This window comes from Corvus moneduloides, chromosome 1 (assembly GCF_009650955.1).
Source record: "Corvus moneduloides isolate bCorMon1 chromosome 1, bCorMon1.pri, whole genome shotgun sequence".
In the NCBI taxonomy this organism is placed as follows: Eukaryota; Metazoa; Chordata; class Aves; order Passeriformes; family Corvidae; genus Corvus; species Corvus moneduloides.
This window is the reverse complement of record NC_045476.1, coordinates 29,946,839-29,960,186: the sequence shown is the minus strand read 5'-3', so window position 1 is coordinate 29,960,186 and position 13,348 is coordinate 29,946,839. Positions and strand designations below refer to the sequence as shown.

The 13,348-nt window shown below is 41.2% G+C and overlaps 1 protein-coding gene across 1 annotated transcript in view; it reads right to left on the bottom strand.

Annotated features, from left to right (window-relative positions):
• Positions 1–9,257, bottom strand: part of BLVRA (biliverdin reductase A) — a 30,287-nt gene extending 21,030 nt beyond the window's left edge. The window contains exon 1 of the mRNA XM_032103966.1: positions 9,103–9,257. The gene's annotated coding sequence lies outside the window, so the exon portion shown is untranslated. The remainder of the gene's footprint in view (positions 1–9,102) is intronic.
• Positions 9,258–13,348: the final 4,091 nt, after the last annotated feature.

The window sequence follows — 13,348 nt, the reverse complement described above, 5'->3', positions numbered from 1 at the left end:
TTATGCTGTTCATTCTGTTTTTGCTGTGTCACCTACTGAGAGAAGAGGCTTCTCCACCTCACTTGACAGATTGGCAAGTGCTTTGCAGGTAAACTAATGCCAGAAGAGGTTTCCAACCTTTTGCTATAACACAACTGAAAGTGATGATGAACAATTACAGAAAAATATTCTGAAATATTTTCTCAATTACTACATCTGCAAATGCATTTTCCTGCCAATTACTGAGTCCTTTCTACCAACTCTTCCTTCTTCAGAGGGCCTAAAGAACGCAGAGCTGGGCTGGGCAGAAGCAGGAAAGCTGTATTTCCAGGCTGTAGTTGTACTTTCTCACAGAAAGTACACTGGTTGACCCAAGGCAAGCAAATCACACCCCCTTTCCCAATCAGTCTGAGTTCCAGAACAGTGGGGACCTCTTTCTTCTGTAAAGCACTCTCAGACCTACTGCCACTAAGTGCAGTGTAAGAAGTAGGTATAATTACAACCTCTCTTCTTCAGTACAGGAAATCCCACACAGATCAGACATCTAGAAAATATGACTAACTAAAGTTTATACTGAAATATCTATATAAAACAATGCCCTACAATGAATAACAAAAAAAAAAAAAGTTGCTTCTTTTCCTTCTCTTGTTGTTAAATTAATCTGAAACCCAAATCCTAAAAGGAATTATATGCTTGCTGAGCTTTAATCACAAGTAATCCCATTGATCTCAATGAGAATATTCCTACAAGCCCATTAAGAAAGAAGAGCTCTTGCTGTTGACTGGAATATTAGTATGCACAGTAACAAAACACATATCCAGCTACAAGTATGTTCTTTTAATATCCTTATGGACTCAACCCAATAGATGATACCTATCTTCCGGTCCACTTAAGGTCACTGCCTCCCAGATCTCTAACAGGCTGGCCTATTCTGAGAATTCCCCAAACAAAAAAAGCACTCCTACTACACACTGCAGTCACTATAAAGATACTGCTTACCCTGGCTGATGAAACCCTCTGCCTGCATTGCTAGCATGATGGCAACTCATAACACTGGAGGCCTGCCTCATATTCTCAAAGAAAACAATATACATACAGAATTTAGCTAGTCAGACAAGTGTACTTTTTTAGCTGACTTCCTCATCCCCTAACCCAGAAAAAAGAAGTCTTCACCCTTCTAAAATAAATTGACAGTGATAAAAAAATTGTTCTTTCCTTAATAACTAGATTGAGATAATTTAGGAAATAGATAAAGTTTTGCATAACATTGTATTCTTAAAAATTATGCCCTATCACCTCTGTCATTTTATCAAGTCTACGACTCAGTAGGGCCTAAAAAATGCAGTGGTTGCTCTCCATTCCCATTACCTTTTACAAATCTATCAAAGTCATAAATTGCTTGAGAGCAGGGAAAACCAGAAGGTTTTGAATGAAGATTAATAATTGAGGTTACTCCCTCCTAACTCAGTATTTTTCATGTTAATGGGCAACCCAACACTCAAGAATCACGTAGGCCGGCCTCTCTCTCATGAAGAGTTAGTCTGCAATTAAATGTGCTTTAGCAGTCAAGTAGTCCTGAAGTGCTACTCATCTGTTAAAATTGTCCCAAGAAAGCAAACACCTTTCCCGAAGTATCAGCCACTAGAGGGGGTGTTTGGTATCTTACCAAAAACTCAATTAAAAAGTTAAAAGAAAAAAAAAGATTACAGAAAACATATAAAAGCGTATTTCCCACTGTACTGTAACTGCACATTAGGTTCCATGTGAAGCGTTTTAGGAGGAACAATGCTTTATTTGTGTATAACTGAACACAATGCAAAAGCAAACCCCATGCCTCCCATTGCCTAGGTTTATCCACATCACAACCTGAGATGAAGAAGAGATGTAGTTTTATACGCCAAGAAGGTGGCTAAAATGCCACTAGTTTTCATTTGACTGTACAGTCAGTCAGCTCTGAGCATGCCAAGACCTGAACCTTCAAGCATGCCAAGGTAGAACCTGACATACTCAGGCTCACGCTCAGGGGTTAATAAACAAGTGAAAGAACGACCTACAAAATAGTTCCTATTTACAACTGTCTGGCTCTACAGATTCACCATCACCAGATTTATTGTTACATAAAGTCTCCAAAAGGACCGCAAAAAACTGCCATCAAATTAGGTAGATGCAACTTCAAGCAAAGTAGAAGATTCTACTTGGCTAAAGCCACTCCAAAGCTACTTATATTTAAAACTTGTCTAAAGAAAGATGAACATACGTTTCAGCTCCTGCACATGAATGTGCAATGAATACAAAACTCATCAAAAATTATAAACTGACTTGATGATTGAGACCACACCGTGCCACTAGCTGGAGAAGTGTACAGGATGGGTTTTGCCAGGACATTAATGGCATCATAGCTTCTACATACTTTGTTAAATCTTGTCAGCTTGGGACCCGTGAAGCTGCTGGCAACTTCAAAGACCCCCCTCCAGAAACCTATGTAAAAATAACTGTAATTGGGTAATAGACTTAAACACCACCCCGCCTTCTTTATTCCTTACAGTCTGCCTTCAAAGATGCAGAGCTGGAAGGTTTTAGTGAAGCTGACTGCCTGTTCAGAGGAGTATTTTAAATGCACACCTTACTCAGAACCAGCATGGCCATGTAACTGGGATAAAAGAACCCAGTATCACTCTTCTTCTTTCCTCTGCCAAATCAGTGTGGACTATTCCTTTATTTATAACAACTGTGGCTGAACAAATGGATAATAACCCATCACAGGCAGGATCGGTGCAAGCGCCTAATTTTGAAATAACTAAAACAGCTATTGCAAAGTTTCAGGAGCAGACAATACTCGGGGCACTGGAAGAGGGCAATATACCTTGTAAAAGAGGCAGAAAAATAACTGGATCATGGAAGTAGATGATTTCCAGGAACGAATGCTTCTGTTTGAAACATAATGCAAACATTTCTTTCTCTTTCCCTGGTTTTACTAGGTTTTACCCACATCATTTTTTCTGCAGTATTTTAGTGAACTGATTTAACAGTTACTCTTGTAAGAGAAGAGCTTTGTCCCCACCTCAAGTTCATGTCCTTAACTGCACCATTCCTTTAAACAGCCAAAGAGGTCACTGAGTTCTAAAAAGAAGAGAGTGACTTTACTGAACTACCACCATCCTGTGCCACCAATAGTAACATAAATGCAATTTTAAAATGTAACAGCAACCCTGTTCATTACTTTATTCAGCCTTGCTCCTTTTAAAAATGTCTGTCTAAATCCCTTCTTCTCTCCTTACCTTCTGCTAACTAAACTCAAGAAAGCATTTTGAGGTTCTGGGAAAGAAGTTGACTGTGTAAGTTTAATATTTATTGTTTAAGCCATCCACATCTCAGGCATGATGGTGGTCCCTCCACAAAATCAGTTCTAAATACAGAATTTATTTATCATTAGAAATGGAAAACACAAGGCACCTTACACTACGATAATCACAAACACTACAGGTAGGCATCTGTAAATTGTCACTGTTTTATAGATGCCCACCTTTGACATTAGACGCTAAAGCTCTGTTCTTCCCTCACATGGTCAGACTTGTGTACATAAAGGCAGAAGTGAAGCCTCAGCAGCTCAGAAAATGTAAATGACAACTGTCTGCAATAATCCATCCTTGAAGTCCACTCAGATCCACCAGTTTTGTTTAAGATCAAACAAAGACTGTAACTGTGGCCAAACAACAGCTTGAGTCAGACTTAGAGATCACAAGCCACTTGACTACACTTGTAAGGCTGGATGGCTTTTCCTCCTGATGAATTTTAGTTCTGCAGTCTGGAATAGGAAAGTTCATTCCAGAGAGGCATATAAGCAAAACCAAGATAATGTAGGAGCTGGATATTAAAAATAATAATCATGAGCATGCCGTAAAGGAATGTACTTTGCACTTCTTTTTGTTAGAACAACAGAATGCTTGGGGTTGAAAGGAACTTTCAAGATCATCTAGTCCAAACCCCCTGCTACGGGTGTGATGTTTCCCTTTTTCCAGCCACTGGGGCCTTCACCTGATTGCCATGACTTTTCAAATATGATGGAGAATGACTTGGCAACTGCATCAGTTCTTCCTGCTCATAATGATTCTCTTGATGAAAAAGGCCACCTGTCAGTCTGACATCACATGGGCAAAAGATGAAGTGTCAACGTCTCATTTAGCAGTCATTTAACCAAAAGAAACTTGAACTCTGGGGTTATCCGCACCTTCATGCTTCCTTGGGAATTGACAACTTAAGAGCATCTAGGATATGAGGACTTTCCCTCCTGTACTTTAAAGAGAGGAACATTTTGTTCCTGATATTACATGCCATTTGATGGTGGGAAGGTCCGGCCAAGCGAGAGGGATGGTAACATGCAGCAGACCAGCAGTTGTTTCTGAAAGGTGCTCTCTCTGCCTGAGCACATGAACACAAAAAAAAAAAAAAAAAAAAAAAAAGGGAAAAAAGGTGCCTCATACATCTCCTGGGTGCAAAATTGGGCCTTCTTCAAAGATAGCATGGAATTAAGGCTGTGTCCTTGAAAGCAGTATCCTTTCTGATGAAGTCTTATCAGAAAAACTGGGCTCAGAGCAGCCAGAGGATTACATGGCCACATCCCCTGCTTGGAGGGCAAGAGAAGAAAGAAAGCTCTTATCCACCCTAAAACAAAGGACCAGCCACTTTAAGCCCTGTTTATATTATCATATAATACAGCTATTTTTATGGTTCTTTTGCTGTGTCTTCATTGTATCTATACTGTGAATATTACTAGGTCAGGCTGTCATCAGGACCAAGAAGAACTGGGTTGGAAACACATGGCAGAATACTATTCTTTTTAAACAGTAAGTAGAATCAGGCAAATGACCTATTTATTTTGAAAATATTTATTCAAGAGCCCTCAGTCTTAAGGTCTCATTAAAGATGCCAGGCATAAAAGAACAGGCAGTACATCTTAATTTGTAAGTATTGGGCTAAATGTATGGATAGCTATTTCACTTCACTATGCAAGTAAGTAAACGCAAAATAGACTTCAAAAAACCAAAAGTCCAAATGAAAAACACATTTCCTAGGGCAAAGATTTTCAACAACTGCTGGGATTGGTTATCCTGACTTCTGGATGATGAACCTAAGATATCTCAGACAACTCCAGACTGCTTCTAACAGAAACTGCACTCCAGGACTGCAAGTCCAAGTACGTCATACTTACCAAAAAAAGGCCTACCTCTGTCTTACGCTGAACAAGAATGAAAGTAGACAAAGCCCATGATCACCTCCAATGCCAGAAGTGTACCGCTCTGGTTTATAGCCTCATCACTTAAAAGTGAATTATCAACAGTACAGAATTCCTCTTTATCCACATTCCAATTATCTGAGTATCTGAGTTCTTCACAGATTTTTGCCACTAAAGAATCAAAGCTTTAGAGAAAGACACAAACCAAGAATTAATTTGCCATCTCCATCTAAATTTTATGAATCTCGTTTAATGGCAACAATAAAAAAAACCCCCAACCTAACCACAAGCCCCCCCAATCCTTGATGCATTTGTATCTTCTGTCACCAAGACTAAACACTAAGCATAGAGAGATCTCTTCCAACATGTTGATCCCACTTCCAGCTGCACACAACTGGGCTATGTCTGAGAAAAATCAGCTAATTATTCTGAAGACAAGTACGAGCAAGCCACCAAGGTCTCTGTGTTCATGACCAAATAGCAGACTAACCAGTCTCTGTTGCTAATCTGTGTCAGAGCCTGCAAGACAGTAAATACCGACTAAGGGCTGTTCTCCCTAGCAACAAAAAGGGTCACAAAGCTTTACCGCTTCTAGCATAGCAAAGAAACATCCATGACGTTTTAACTAAAGTGACTGTGGTCTCAACTTACCCGTCACATCCTGTACTCCTTCCTCCTCTCTGTTATTTGGGGATTATTCAATAATCCATGTTCTTTCTGGGAGCTTTTCTCTCCTCTCATTCACAGAACAGAGGTAATGACTAGATGATAAAGATGCCTTTGTACCTACACATGTCACTAAGAAGGAAAGCTAATAAATGCAGTAACATGACTTGAGCCATGAGAACTTCCAATTTTAATAGCCAGTGTTGTGCAGCCTTTAATTTAGCATTTAGGTTAGTTACTATGACAGGTACACTAGCTGCCCCAAACAGGCTCCTCTTAATTGGTTAATAATACTATGCTGAGAAGATGGAAAAAAAAAAAAAAAGAAACTTATTTTATGCTAATTGTTCAACTCATGTTGTTAAAGTGGTGGATTGGACTCATCTGGAGGAACAGGATTAGCAAATGCATTTCATTATCTTTCCCAGTCAGGCGTGTTTTCTGCAATGTTTTCTAATTAGCACAGTAGATCTCTGAGTTGAAAACATTAGTCTAAGGAACACTTCAGTTAGACAAGAAGCCAAAGCTTTTTTTGCTTAGAGAGGAAACAAGCCAAATTTATATTTATATTTTTATTATAGTTGCATTTATTTAATAAAGTTTTAAGATATAAGTCCCACACTTTAGCTTTACAGGCATGAGAACATTTGCCATGGTTCAAGGCCAGCTCGAGAGGCATGAGACAGCTCCTCAGCAACCTTTGTTCTGCTAAGTTACAACAGAGTGTGGATACATCCAGAGTGGGTTTTTGTTGATTTTGGTTTGGTTTTTTTTTTTCCTTTTTACTACAGGATTAAACTACAAGAGTGCCTTGCCTTTCAGACTGTTTTTCTTTCCTAAGCCCCATTGCTTCCCCACTCAGTGAAGAAACCTTTTTATTGCCTCACGTAATAAGGTGCACTATGAGCATAATGTAAGTTCTTTTACCACACTGAGCACTACCTGCAAGTTTCAAAAAGATCTACAGTTGCCTGGAAATTAGAAGTGAAAGTTATCCACAGTCCTGCATATGTTGGTGTTGCTGTACTGCTGTGTAAAACACAGGAACTCCTTCCTCAGGGCATTATTCTCCCATTACTACATCCATCCAAGCTCTGTTAGTTTCTCAATTTCTTCCCAGCTTTGTTTCGTTTTATCTCCTGTTGCCTGACTCTGCTTACCTTGCCAAGGATGGCAGTGGAGACAGAGCTTCAGTGGACCACAGCAGTGGTAATGGGAAACACCCTCTGAAGCTTCCTACAAATCTGCACAACACAGAGTGCAATATTCTCTCTATAAGATGGATGAAACTGAGGTGACTTTAGAGGCATGACTAAAAAGCAAAAATGCCAACGTGCATTCCACTCCTGCATCTTACTGAAGTCCTGACACCACAGTGTAAGATAGAAAGTGACTCCTGTTTTAATTTGAAAACTGATCAGTTAATTTATTCATTTATCTTCACTTGTTTTGACACGACCAGTTAATTTTTACTGCAGAGAGCAAAGTGATCCTGTTCTCATCTGCTGAGGTTAGTTTTCAAATCTGTGGATACAGCAGATACTCTTCATGACAAAGAAAACACAAGTCTGCCCTTTGACATTTAAAATTAAGTCCCTTAGAGCTAAATGTGGTGGTCTTTTTGGCTCATTGGGTTTGGGGGGTGAGGAGTGGGTGTTGAAACATCCAGTTAGCACAACTGGGAAAATAATGAGGACACTAAGAATAAGAAGTTGAAAACTACAAAGGTTGAGTCTCCCTTTTAGCTCTACAAAATAAGCACTGCCATTCTTTTAAGGGTAACACAAATGACACTTCATTGACTTAAACTTGAGCTGCTCACAAACAGTAACTCAGTTCACTCTCTGAAGAAACAGAGATTTGTACCAAAAAATAAGTTTCTTGACCATGTGGATGCAAACCCAGGAGGAGGAGTCCAGAATCATCAGCACTCCAGAATAAGGGTAGTTTCCTGATCCAATAGTAAGAAAATTTAAAATATTTTACTATTAATTATTGTTATATTAATAATATTTAATTATTAATTTAATTATTAATAATTATTATCTAAGTGGCATGCACTGTTTGTGACAGTTTTTAGTAGGACTTTAACTAAGGCTTTTTTATATATGCTGAAAATTATTAAAATATTAACCCATTGCTCTTTATATTACTAAGATTAAACTTCAAGTTGGATTTATGTTATTGAAACAGATTTGTCTTAATTTTCTCATTTATTGACACAAATAACAGAAAGATGTTCAAACACTATGTTATTGATTTTTGGCACAATGTAATTCTGCGTTCATATCTGTAACCAGAGATACAAGAGCTGAAAGACTACCTTTATTCCACAAAAATTAATTTGACAAGTCAATGCAAGGAATTGGATAAACATTATTTCACACAAAATTAGTTCAATAAACTGTTGTCCTAATTAACACTCGTTGTTTGGGGTTTAACAAGCTCTAACACAAAAGCTCAGAAGGATGCCAGGAGTTAGATAAAGGCTGAGCTTGCCTTTTCACTGTGTGTAGATTGAGCCTTGATGCATCTTTTTTCTTTTTTTTAGCTAGAGGTAAGTGATAGCTGTGACTAGAACGTAAAGCAATTATTAATAAAGTTTATGTGTTTTATACACGGATTCTGTACCACATCTGAGAACATAAGAATCACCTTTCTCCCACCAAAAGCTGTCTGAAATATGGCCCCACCACATCCCTTTATAAAAGGAAAATATTCTCACTCACTTTACACATGGGTAAACTGAGGTAACTTAATGGTCTGGTGTTTCAGAAGGGAGCATCAAGTAACTACAGCAAACATGGATTTTCACAGGATTTTCACAGCACTTCTCAAAAGAAGTCCAGTTTTAGGAACATTTTACATGACCTCTCACCATACAGCGCCCAGGCCACTCGAAGATGCTACTTGGCTACTTCCACATCATTTACAGACTAGTACTCTGCTTCACTGCAACCTGGATATTATTTCACACAAAGGGCTTTCCCCTTTTTTTCCTTCCTCTCTGTTCCCCCCTCCCCAAGTGGTGGCCCGTCCCCTCTGGTGTGGAGGGTTTCTTTGGAGCAGCTAGGACAACGTGACTTGCAGGACTCCCCCAATCCTCCACAACCGAGGGGGAAACGCCGGTGGCCAGCAATCCTGGAGAGGCGAGGAACGGAAAACGAAAGCCCCGCTTCCAAATCCTAATTACAGTTAGCAGGGATTAAGTAATAACCACTAACCTCTTCAGCTCACAGAGGAGAAACGTGGTCCTGTTTAATTCTCCTCGGCTCCCCGCAGCTTCTTCTTACACAACGCTCCGCAGCTCCGGCATATCAGCGCCCGCACGCCCTATCGCTGTCGCGGCGGCAACACCCCCTCGGCCAGGAATCCAATAAGGCACTGCAGGGGCGGGCTGAAGCCAGAGGCAGCTGGAGCAGGCGCTGAGGCTGGGAGCTTTCGCTCCGGTAACACCCAGAAAGCTGCGCGTGGCCAGCAAGGGGCTGGCAGCTCCCCGGGAACCTGGGAAAGACACCCCCACCTCCCCCCCAGTTGAGCTCGCGCAGGGGTCACTCTGATGTAGGGTTTCCGAATTGATAAGCTACATAGCAATAAACCCCGTTTATTTGCTTAATAGGCTTCAGTAGCTGTAGCTGTTGAGAAAGAATAGAAAAAAGGAATTTGGGATTATGTATCTGTTGAAATCAGTCACAATGGAATGCTGAATTAACAGACCACAAGGATGTTTGGCAGAATGCCCAAGATAGGGCCAAAAGGAGGAATAAACAGGGACAACTCATCAGTCTAAAGTCCCAACTGGGTGAAAGGTGGTTTTGGGAGGGGGAGAATGAAAACACTGACTCACAGCCCACGGAGTCTAGAAATCCACTGACTCAAGAGGAGGAAGAAAGTGAGCATGCAGAGTATTAACATAAGTAAGAGAATCGCTTAACCAGTAGAATCACAGAATATTCTGAGTTGGAAGGGACCCACAAGGATCGAGATGTCCAACTCTGAAATGAATGGCCCATATGGGGATTGAGCCTACAACCTTGGTCTTATCAGCACCATGCTCTGACCAAGCTGGGCTAAAGAAGATATAATACTAATTAATGAGAGAACTATGCAACTTGTAGCCAATGAATACTGATACTTTTGTTTGCTAAAACATATAAATAATGTAAAGTTTTGAAGATAGGGAGCTAGCCTTTTGTGGGTTACCACCTAGCTCCTTACTTTGCACAAACTAGAACAAAGAAATAGAGATTCCTCTCCTCGGTGTGTGAATTGACACTGCACACCAGGGAAGGAGCTCACGTGAGGGACAACAACCCCAGCCAGGCACTCCCAGAGCTCACTCATGCAATGGTTTGCAGACACTGCTACATCAGCAGTGCTTTTGTCTACCCAGCTGCAGCCATAGGGTTTATGTTGCTGGATGAATCTGTGCTCAGGAAATTGGGAGTTTCAAGAGCACCAAGTGGTAAAGAAATCACTCTGTGCCTGGCTTTGCCCAAGCAGGAGGCATGCAGAGAGCAGCTATTAGGACAGCCCAGGCCAGGTGTTAGACAAGCTCTTACTCAAGACTATTTGCCTCCCTTTCAACTGGGATTGCTTCCTGGCAGGCAACATACTATGTTTAAGCACTAGCTTTTCCTGGGAAATACACCTATTACCCAGATCTTACTCTCAGCCTCTTTACTTGCCGTTTCTTATCTACATGCAACAGGACTTTCAGGGGATTGGAAGATAAAAGCCTGTGCGGGTATAGCTACTTCCCTGAAGGCCAGTAGTTCCTGCAATAAACAGTGAGGATGGTCTGAATTCCATAGATCTTTCTACACCATGCTGATGGTGGGCATTCATACAGTAGAACCTAAAGCTGTGTTACATTGGGACTACAGGTACAAAGGATAAAATTCTGTACCCTGTCATCTCAAACATAAAGTAAAATACCTCTGGAGAACCTTTTTTTGTTTTGCACACAAGTGTGCTCAAGTCAACCTGTTTCTGGTAAATCTTGTAGTGTGCTGTGTAAAGTAGTCATACCAGAAAAAGCCCATCTTCCCAAAGAAATTAAAAATTCAGTGCATCTCTGGATTCCTTAAATTCTTTATTCTAAAATTCTGCAGGTTGGGATTTTGAGACTAACATGCCCTTCTTTCCATATTTTCTCACTCCTGACCTGTTAACTTCCTCATCAGAAAGATTACAGGAACTCACTTGGCCTCCTCCCAGCCACATTTTGTTTGTCAGGGTCACATTTACTGAGCCAGTTATGAAGTTTTAACTATTGCAAAACTTCCGTGGGCTAACATAGCTTCAACTGCACATAAGGTTTGTGATGACATTACTATGCTGGTTGCTTCAAATAAGTTATAAGGTGTTTCAAAACTCATTCCATCCCCTCTCAAACACATTGTATTACCATAGGCTAAAGCACAAATTATACCTCAGCAGCTTTAATTACAATTGTTACACAACTGAAATAAGGAGGAGCTCCAGAAAGTAACTGAAAAATCATATACAAAAGTAATAAAAAGGAAGTTTAAGGTCCAAAGGTCTTCAGCAAATGTGTGGTATTACACAAAGGAGGATTGGCAGACCAGGAGATACAATATTTAGACATATACATCGTGAGTTCAACATACAGCACAGTTAATGACTAGCATGTGACTGTATGCTTAGCATAAATTAATGAATCAATTAGCCGTGATAGGAAACTGTAATGCATAGCAGAACATATGAAAGAATGCATATGGGAGTGATTAGAGGCAGATGTAACTCAGAGCCCTTGGATTCAGTAACCATGCTCCTATTTCTACAGCCACATGATCTACAGGATGTGGGATCTGTTCAATTTCATCACTAATCTTGTCAAAAGAAAAAAAAAGAAAAAAAAAGAAAAACCCACTGTATTGGGTTGACCCTGAGTTGATGGACAGTCTTTAAGACCAATTACGCTTCTCACAATTTACATATTTAAACCGCATAGAAAGGCGGGACTGCCCCTTTTGGTCGGAGCTCGCCTGCTGGAAGGTGGGGCGGCTCTGAGCCTCCAGGCCCCGCCGGGGCCACTGCCCCTTTCCCCCTTTCCCAACGCTGCGGCACGGACCCTGGGTCACTGCGGGGGGACTTTCCCAGAGCCGTAGGCAGCTAAAACCAGCCATGGACTGCTCACAGCTCAAACCAGCCATGGACTGCCACAGCTAAAACCAGCCATGGACTGCTCACAGCTAAACCCATCCAGCGCGGCTTCTGGGGACAGGCGGGTCCCTCTCCTCTCCATGCGGAGCCGGCGGAGCCAACGGGAGCCGGCAGAGCCTCCTGTCTGCAGCCAGCACACTTCGTGCTGAACTGAAGAGGACACCATGCAGCCAGCAGCACAGAGGGAGCGAGGCTTTCTCCACCGTAAAGCCTGAACAAGAACACCCTTCAACATGGCGGCTTCAGAGTCAGGGAGAAAGAGAAGTGAGTCACGTGGGACGGAGCTGGAAATGGCGACAGGAGAAAAGAGGGCGGTGCCGCGACTCTGGCGCGCAGCTTAAAAAAAACCTCCTTGCATGCTGTGGTAAGAAACTGTAATACCACAAAGTGTTTGTCTCTTTAATCCATTTGAAGAACATGGGGGGATGGAGGATCCTCGTGTGGCCTGTGAAGATTGTGAAGAGTGCCTATGCCAGGCTATATAGAAGTAGTGAGAGGCTGTTAGAGACTTGTGGCGAAGAAAAGCCTTTGTGTGCAGGCCAAAATAACTTATCCTTAAAAAGATGAATAACCCCATGTGATGGCCCATGTTTTGCAGTGTGAAGGAACTGTGAGATTTTTCATGGGAGAGATGTTCTACACACAGCAGATTGTTTGTTTCCGGGGGGGTCTGCTGTTAGTAGCAGTTTGGGAACCACGTGCAACTGAAGGAAAACCCTTTTTTCCTTAAGCATAAGAGAGAGACTTTTCAAGAACTGGAACACTGACTAACATCCCATGTTCTGTCATCCTTGTGTGAGCTGGGTAAAAGGAGAGAACTGGGGGAGGGGGGGGGAATTTGCTTTAATTTTTTTTTTTTTGTTATTTTCTCTTTACTTTTAATTCTATTAGTAATAAAACTCTTCCATTGTACTGCAACTGTTTAAGGTTTGTGCCTGCTTTGTTTTTCTCCTAATTCTTATCTCACAGAAAGACAATAAGTAAGTAATGAATATTTTGAACCAAAACCACTACATTTAATTGGTGTTTCTGCCTGGTTTCAAACTCAACCCGCTACACCCACCTACTTTCCAAAGGGATCAGATCCCAAAACCAGATGGAAGTGGCACAACACACAGCCAAGCAGGAGGGCACAGCTGCCTCTTTCCACCACACCTGTAGTTAGGTTAGCTTAAACCAGTCCTGTACCTACCTGCTGTTTGACCCCTGTATACAGGGATACTTGAGCTCCGTCTGCCAAAGGATTGTTTATTTATTCAGGCAGCTAGATAAAAACCCCAA